The following is a 9,582-nucleotide window of genomic DNA, read 5'->3' as shown; positions in this document are numbered from 1 at the left end:
ATGCAGACAAGCCTTGATACATTACTATGTATGATGTAAGGACCAAGCAAATCTTTACAGATTCTTTAAGGCTTTCTTGCCTTTTTATCATGGTACAGATAACAATGATGGCTTAATCATTCTTAACTCCTTGATATTTATTACAGGAATATTAATTCTGATAGACTCATTTAGTGTTAATACGGCTGCAATAGAACTTTAGTAGAATTCCCACTGAAATTCAGAATTAATTATCTGGCTCATTACTTTGAAGCTACTACTCGGGTATGTAGGACCTGTTTTTATTGCTCTTAACTGAACAAAACTTAATGGACTTTCATAGGGTAAACAGGGTAGATACTGTGTGCATACTGGCCTCACTTAGGGCTGAAAGTGGCAGAAAGTGACCCAATGAGCACTAGGAAAGTGAGTTCTAAGACAATTAGAAATGACTCCAGTTTCTCATGTCAGCTCCCAAAAGAATGTACCTACCTTTCAGATGCTATAGTCATGTGTAACTACATTAAAGAGGAAGGAGAGAAGTACAGACAAAGTGAAGTTAATTTAACTAATAGTGGAAGATTATTAATTGAGGTGCTGTGGTCCTTTTTTTTGCAAACAGAAAACTTGATTGCACTTAAAATTCCACTAGAGCCAAAAAGATGCAAAATTATTGAATAAAATGTTACCAATCAGTTCTTCAAATCTCCATGGGGGAAAAAAAAAGTCTAAAGACCACAACAAGTGACCTACTTATTCAGAGACTGTTTGCTGACCTTCTTAACAGACTGGAAACTAGCAGATATTGATTACTGCTTTAAGAAAAATGCCTTAAAAATCTTTTTTGTATATAAAACTTTTGTTGTCTCGATCTGCATTTAAAATGTTATGAATAGATATTGTCTTGCTTTGGAATATGATTTTCTTATTGCATTATTATGACAAAGCATTTTAGCTTCTTAACAGAGTTATTTTAATCTGCATTTATAGTGCCAAGGTCTGTCTATTATTTCATAAAATAAGCAGGGTTATAAGTTACTTACTTAGTCATATTACCAGGATCCGTACCACATCATAGATCTTTATAAGGAGGTTTGAGCTGATAAGTTATTTGGGGGTCTGTGTATAACAGAGTGTGATTTCTTTTTCTTACTGTGACCTTTTTGCAGGCAGTAACTCATTCTCTGAGTCAGTATACTGAATCAAGAAAACCTCTTTTTTCTTAAATTTGGGACAATATTAAGGTCCCTATTTTACTAGCCACTGACAAGTGCATTTTAGATGTAGTTAACTGAACTAAAGGAAAATGAAGAGGGATTTTTTTTAAGTATATTTTGAAATATGAGACGATTATTCCTGTGTCCTGCAAAGAATGTAGACTATTCTTGTGATTTCTAAGAAGTCAAATTGTATTTGCTGATGTAACTAAATTTTCATAGCAACGGAAGGATCTCATCCTGCAGCTGCTTCAGCGAAGAAAATTTTCAGCTTTTAAAAAATCAGTGTGGTTCTCAATATAAGAGACTGGAGAACCAGCTGGAAATTGAAGAAGAATAGGATGAAATTTAGCAAAACCCAGGCGAAGCACTGAGATTCCATTAGCTAGCTTAAATATTTGGGGTTTAAATATGTCTTCCAAAATTAAAATAATTATCCAGCTGAAGTCCAACTTTCACTCAAAAAAAAGTCTGAATTAAGAATTTCAGAGGAGACTTAAAATTTACACTCATATATCCATAGAGTGGAGATTTAGACAGTAAACTGAAGAGCAGGGGTTAGGTTTTTGTTTTGCAACAAAACTGAAGAAAATCTCACTGTGATAAGAGTGTATCTCCTTCTTGAAATTAATCTTTGTTGATACTGAAAAGATTTTCTCATAAACAGCAAAACCATTCTGTGTTTGCTCATTCTGGTGTAATAGAGGTATGATTTTATCAATAATTAATCAAAACCTAAAAGTAAAACATCTGTGTGTTACCAAAATGGTTGCTCAGATGTCCTGCAAAGAGTGTAAACTGATTGTCTGTTGGATAATCTATGCTTCCAGGTTAGATTTCCTCAAAAAGTATGCATTAGTAACAGTTCCATCATAACAGTAAAAGCACCGTGGTTCATTACTATACTTCTCCCACTTCTGTCTATGCACAGTTTACAATTTTAAAATAATTTTAGAACTGCTGAATTAGCGAGTACATCACTGTATGGGAAGTCTGTAAGGGTTATTTATGTAATCTCCCTGACTAAAGATGATGAAGGATTATTAAACTCTGATGAACATTACTCAGGTGCATCTCAAAGAACAGGATATTCACATGATGTTGAAAAGTGAAATAATCCTAAACAGAAAAACACACCAACCAAATAACCAAAAATAATTTGTGAATGCCAGAACTTCAAAGTGGGATAATAAAGTTTCAGAGCAATTGACAGAGGCAGTGGAAGCCATCAAGTGGGTCAGTACTCCTACTAGGACAGGGAGACCCTCTGAGATTGTGTGAACATCTTGAGAAAGAAAATGCAAATTGGCATTTATATTTAAATTGCAAAAGTCATTTATGAAGTGTCTGGGGGGGGACATGGAATGTTACCAATCCATATTATAATGAGCTGGTCTGGACAGATTTCCAGTGAAGCTGTAGTAATGCAGGACTGAGGAACTGACACTACTGTTCAGGTGGAGGGAAAGAAAAAGTAGGTGTAGCTCACTGTCTGACTCAGTTTCCCTGTCTGTGAGACAGGTTCTAATAATTTCAGCTGTCTGAAAAAACTTTGAAATATATGAACAAAGATCACTATCAAAAAGCTAAATATTGTTAATAACTATGACCTCAGCTAAAAATTATTTTGGGTATAATAATTTATTCTAAACTTAATACACAAAACGTTTATTTCAATATCAATAGCCCAAACATGCCATCCTGTATTCATAAATCAAGTACTGTGTTTAGGTTTTCTGAAAGCTCTACTTAAGCGAGGACAGAGTTTGTGTGCTTTGCAGATGTATACGATCATAATATTTACTGAGGATAGAAGCTTGGCTTTGATTCTCTGCATTAACTTTATCAATTCAAGATAAAAAATGACTGAATGCAACTGAAAGCTCTGCTAGGAAGGCGCTGTTGGGTGTATGTCTTTTCACTGACCTCATAAACAAATCAGCATTTCTCCCTGGTTTAAGCATTCTCTGAGGCTGGTAATCATCACTAAAGAAATGTACTTTTATTCCCTGCTTAGACAATTCACAAATTAAGGCAAAGCTGATTCTCACACCATTAATGGATACAAAAGCAGTTTCCAGAATATATTTTCATTACCTGAGTGCCACATCATCCTGTGTGGCAATTTAATCCACCCACCTGTACCAGTGGGAATGTGCTTGTTTGTTAGTTAATATAGATTAGATCTACTGCTTTCTGAGGAAAGGTACAGAACTCTTCCCTCTTCCTTTTTAAGAGTCCCAGAGAGATCTATGCTGGAGATACTTATCAGCTGGGACAGTGCTGACAGATGCAGAGCAGCAAGAAGCTCTGGAGGCAGCACAAAGACCTGAGCACGTGATGCTGGAATTGTCAGATACATGGAGAGTGAATTTACTGTAGAGTGTCTGAGTGTTACTAGTCTCCTCTCTGTGCCATCACCAGAGTGACATGGAGTAAACTCCATGAAGAAAACCTCTTGTTTTTTTTTTCTCCTCTTGAGGTTTCCTTGGCCTATGCTTCAGGTTTCTGGGCATCAGGCAGTCTCCCCAGCATTGTTCAAATTAATTTTATGTCTTGTTCTTTTTAAAAGTCATAAAAGCAGAGAAGCTATCCTTGAGATTGCTCAGATTCTAAATAGACCTACTCTTTTCAATAATCAATTAGGATACAAGACATAACAGGAAGGAGTTAAGCAAATTAAAAGTATTCCCAAGATTTTACTTCTGTTCAACTATAATTATAATCAAACAATAGTGCAAAAATAGTTTGGGAATATCACACAATGTAGCTCTGAAAAACCCCAAGAGGGAGTTATAAATGCTTCCAGCAAACAAAATAAAAAGAAACATTAGTCAGTCGCAAGCCTCATTTCCTCAATGATGGGAAGCAACAATGCCATAAATCACTAGTTACCTTAAGTCATACCATCTTTTGTGCCATGGGCCTTTTGATAATCTTTACATTTGCCATCATGGGAATATCTGTTGAATATACATTTACTAGACTGAACACACTATTTCAGTACAGCAGGCATTTTTGTAAACAGCACTGAAAAATGACCTACACATATGAAGGACTCTCAGCTAACTATCACTTATTTTCAGATTTTTAGAATAATTCTTTAATAAAAGTTGTGAGATCCTAATAAAGAGAACAAGGTATTCATAAAAATGATGCAAAATTCAATTCAATGCTTTGAACTTGAAATACACCTGATGATTGTATAACTTGTGGTATTTTATTCTGGAACTGACAAAAATAAAGAACACTGACCATGTGTCTTGGACAGGCATAGTCTCACTTTGCACAGCACTGAAGTACTTTGATCAGAAAACACGAGAAGGGTGTAACTGCAGCCAGGAATACTGTTTGCAAGTCTTGTGGTCAAGTTATTTCATTCTGGCACTAATATACCTCTTAATAGTGCTTCAGTCTAAGCATAAATATCCACAACTGTGTGTGCTTTCTTATGTCTCACAGAACCTGCCCAATGTGGGTGAGTTTTTCTAAGGTGTTTTTTTTGAAGGAAAACCAACTACAACAGCAATGTCAGGTTTATGTGAATAAGGACTTCTGAACTGGAGTCATAGTAATAATTACTAGCAATTTTTATAGATTTATTTTATGCCAAATATTTCACATTTATATTTTATGCCCATTTACCAATAGAAACAGAGTAATACCTAGGGTGGAAAAACTGTTATTCTATGGAAAACAGCTTTCATTGCTGTGTGAAAAACAGAAAGGTAGAAACTAGAATGAGAAAATATTTGGCACTCTCCGAGGCCGGTGCTTAAAATGTGATTATCCATCATTTTTGCAAGTGATGGGGATGGGAATTTCTCACGATTTGACTCCAGGGTTAGTGTATTAACTGATTGCTGCTATTGGGTGGAGTCTGGGGAAGCAGAGGAATGGGTGACATGTCCTGAGGGGTTCCCTGCACACCCATACTCCTCAACACGATGCAGCAACAGCCTGTTTCCCACCACATGGGGAGGAACTGCCTGGAGAAAAAACCACTGTCCTCAATATATTTGAGGCACTTGGAGGGACTGGTTAGTGGACCAGCCCCAGACACTCAGGGTCAGCTCAACTTACCTTCCTATGGATTATTAGACCAACAGCTGAGTCTTTGCCCAGTCTTAAAAATTAGGAGATATTAATCAGAAGGTATATAGTTATGGACATCATGAAATAAACTATTTGTATAGATACTGCTAATGAATAAATGAATAAATTTGGAGATTAAGATCAGCTCAGATAAATCCTCTCTCTAAGTAGCTTTTGGGAAGTGATTGATTTTCCTCTTAAATTTTTCACCCAGAGCTGTGTGACTCACAGAGCAGAAAAAAGTAGGAGAAAAAAATGAGGTCTTTTTCATTTGGAGGATATTGCAGAGCATGTTTTTGGGGAGTCATCTAGCATTTATTCAGTCCAATCTTTCAAGTGTCATTCTTTAGTGTGTTGGAGAAGTTATGTGATATTTTGGGTCCAAAATTGTGCCACAGATGAGAAGGATCATCATTATAGGTGCTTGTATAATTATTATTGCTGAAGTATGCAAATTTTATGGAAAGAGTTGTAATTAGCAAGCAAATGTTTCTTTACTTACACACTGAAACTCATGAGCTGAACTATATCTAAATCAGAAATTTGCCAAAATTTCAGTGTAATAAAGCAACTGATTTTTTTTTCCTTTTTTTTAGTTAACACTGAGAAGCAAGTATGTCATTTTTATATAAATGGATTATGTTTAAAGGATTAGGATGAAAAGACATTGAAAAACCAAACAGAACTAAAGTAAAACATTAATGAACATGAAAAAAACTCTTCATAATGCCAGTGTTCATGATTTGATAGAAAGTGGATAAAATCTATCAGAGATTAAAACAGACACAGAGATGAAATACCAGATTGCCTGTGGCAAACTCTGGGAGCACTCTTGTTCACATGGAATGGGAATAAAGCACTAAGATATGACAGGCCATGTTTTATTGGTCCATTAATACATGCCTCAGGTATGTTTTCAGGCAGGAGGCCACAGGCTATTAATTGAAATGCTTTGCAGAGGTTTAGCCCTGAAACACCAAAAACTATTCTGTGATCAATCACAGTAAATCAATCACAAAACCTCCATTTTAGGAAGATGTGACAGAAACTAAAATAGAAAATAAATAGCAAGTAAGAAACAGGCAGAGATGACCATCTGCTTTCTTTTACCTGAGGAGTTAGAAAGGATTTCTAAAAGTAGGAATTTCTCAAATATAATAAGCCACGCAGAAATTAAAATAAAGGTATATGAATCAAACTTTGGTTGACTTTTATTAAGTTCAGGTATTCTGCAAAGATACAGGCTGAACTTAAGTAATTTCATTATATTCTTTATTTCCTTTGAAAATGTTACAAATATTATCTGTATATTGCGATCTAGTATGCAAGATTGCAAAACTCCTAAATCCACACCCTTTCTGGATATAGCCCTTGTACCTCAGAACATAGCCTTGTGATTCATAGAAGCAGATAATCACAATACAATTGAAAAGGAGTTGCGAGAGCTGAGTTATGTTATACGGGAAAAGTAGCTGCAGTTTTCAAGGAAAGTAAGAACAATCCCCCAGGCCCAGCAATCCCACTTGACAGAGCCAGGGTTGGCTGAGGAAGTGCTTTGTTTTTTTGCCATAGTAGCTCCCTGTTGACCCTGACATCCATGAATAAATGCCTTGGTAGCAGATCTCCATTTTCCTATTTTACTCTTCCGCTGAGAATTTTTATCTTAGAACATTCAATTTTGCATATTTTACCTTCAGTTCAGAGGTTTTGTTTTCTTTTCACACAAATTAGAAGTTACTTTCTTCTCTTTGCCCTAATGTCTTCTCTGTGAAATTCAAATAAAATAATTGTTCTGCTTGCAACTTTTGTGGCTTACAGGACCATCCTAAAGTTCAAAGGCTTCACATAAGAACCATCTTTAAAGAGTGAAATCCTTTCAAGGGATTGAAAAATGTTCTCAGCACAGAATAAGGAGAAGGGCTCAGAGGTTCAGGGTGAAGGAACTGGGAAAAGAAAGGACAGCGAAACTTTAGAAAAGATGTAGCAAGCATGAGCCATGCATAGGAAAGAGTGGGTTAGCAGGAGTTGCCTGAGAAGGGGATAAACAGAGCAGACTCTCCAGGGGGAACTAAATGAGGAAAAAATAATTCTACAGATTAAGGGGGTGAAAGAATCCTTAACAAAATGCAAAACCCAAAAGTTTTGGTCTCTGATTCTGTGGCCAGCCACATTGCTCTTGCCTAGCTTAAAGTCATAGCCTGTCAAACTAAAAGCTGAAACAACAGTGACAAAAAAGATCTTTTGAAAATCCTCTAGAGACCATAACCTCTTCTGAATATGTCGGTCCATAGTGGTTGTCTCTTGCACTGGAGAGAACCATTGTTCAAGTGCATCCTTTGTTTGCATTCCCACACACTTGTGTGTGCTTAGCTGTACACACTTTCTAAGGTTTTTCTCCTTACCTCCTAATCACCATTTCAATCATCTTTTCTCTTCCAAATGTACTGTGGCATATATTCTTCCCAAGTCAATGATTTTCTGTAGTCTTCTTTTCTATATGTTCAATGTTTCATGATCAACTTTTATATTATTTCGTCTACCCTTACTAGTGTTTTCATTTTAGTGCCACTTAGCACAGTGTAAAAAAGCCATCCATATGATGCATGTTTCTCCTTCCAGACCATTAAGGAAGTTGGTTAAAACTGGAGTCATTACTTATTTTTGCAGTTCAAACTAAATACTTCCTTCCAAATCATCATCTCACTTTCTATTATAGCTCTTTGTTTAGTTCCTTAGTCCATTTAAAATTCATGCAAATCTTTCAAACAAGACAGTTGAGAGTTTTGAATGTAGGATTTTGTAAAACAGCGTGTTAAATGATTTACATTATGTTTGCAATTTTTCCTTCATTCACTAATCTGGAAATCTGATCTATTCCAGCAATCAGGTTTCTCTAGCAAGTACACACCTTTCATTCTCATAGTTAGCTTTCTTTTTTTTCCCTGTCCTTCACACCAACCCTTATTTTAATTTCATTGCCTTCCTTTGGCTGAGCACATATCTGGTGCACATATTTCCTAAATAATTTAGCATCTGAAACTTAAATTTCTGTTTCCATTCTCCTCCAGTCCCAAAGTGACAATGCTGTTTTTAACTCCTTTTGTTTTCAGTTCTTTAAAAATAATCTAAAATAATTCATCATTGGATTGAAGCTCTCTGGCACTGTAAATACTTCTGGTTTATAAAAATTCAACTATAATTACAGATTTATTTCTTTATTTATTTCCTAGAGAAAAGATCCTGCCATCTTCTTTTTTTTTTTTTTCCCCTTTCTGTTTGGATAAATTAAAAGGTAAAGTGAATGGATTCCATTTAGCTTTAAAATGTTTCATTCTGGCTACTTTTTAAAAACACAAAATGTGCAACCAAACATTTTTTCAGAAGTTTCCATGCTGTACAATCCCTCAACAGTTTCTAATTTTAGTGCACAAAACCTAATCATTTTGCAGTGCATATCCTATTTATTTCTTAAAGTTAAGTTGGAAATTCTCTTCTTTTACTCTATATGATGAAAATATCAAAAATAAGCTACTACTAAAGTTTGAGACACTATTTCAGTTAAAATCATCTGGAAATATCTGAGACAAATATTAATGCAATAAATTCTTATCAATACATTTTTGAATATGTAATATATAAGATGAGATGTATGTAAAGATTATGACAAGAGACTATGTGAGTCTGCTTGAAGGAATATGAGACAAATGAGAATGAGAAAGTTATTAAAAAAAGAGGTATCTCATTTTTTGAGTGATGTGTTTATGCTAGGTGATACAAATAATATTTTTTTTTAATGCATTTTACCTTTCTACCCTTGCTTGAACTGATAGCTGATATTACATTCTTTTTTAAGTGAAGATATTATTTCTCACTCCAGCCTAGCAATGTTTCTTCATCAGAGTATGTTGTTCCTTGCACGGTTGCATTGGTAAATAGCTTTCTAAGAACTTTAAAATGGAAAAAAAAATAAAAACATTTAGAATACAGATAAAATCGATGTGTGCAATACAAAGAAGAGATCCTTAAAATAATTATAAGAAAAATAATTATTAGAAATCTGTTGGCTTAGTTTCTGTATGTAGCTTGTTATTATCTTAAAACAAGAACTATTAAGTCAACAGAATCCCCCTACTGATTTTACTAAGTATTTTACTGGGTTCTATATGATCAGCGACAATTGAATGTCTATTATCCTTTGGCAAGGCAACATTTAAAACGTCGAAGCATAAATGTAATATGCTCATTGTTATCACCAAATAATAGACTATGTACCACTCACAGAGGCAGAACT

Source organism: Pezoporus wallicus, unplaced genomic scaffold (genome assembly GCF_028554395.1).
Source record: "Pezoporus wallicus isolate ANWC-B61680 ecotype Strahan unplaced genomic scaffold, APGP_CSIRO_Pwel_v1 contig_4238, whole genome shotgun sequence".
Lineage (NCBI taxonomy): Eukaryota > Metazoa > Chordata > Aves > Psittaciformes > Psittacidae > Pezoporus > Pezoporus wallicus.
Note: the sequence above shows the minus strand (reverse complement) of the source record.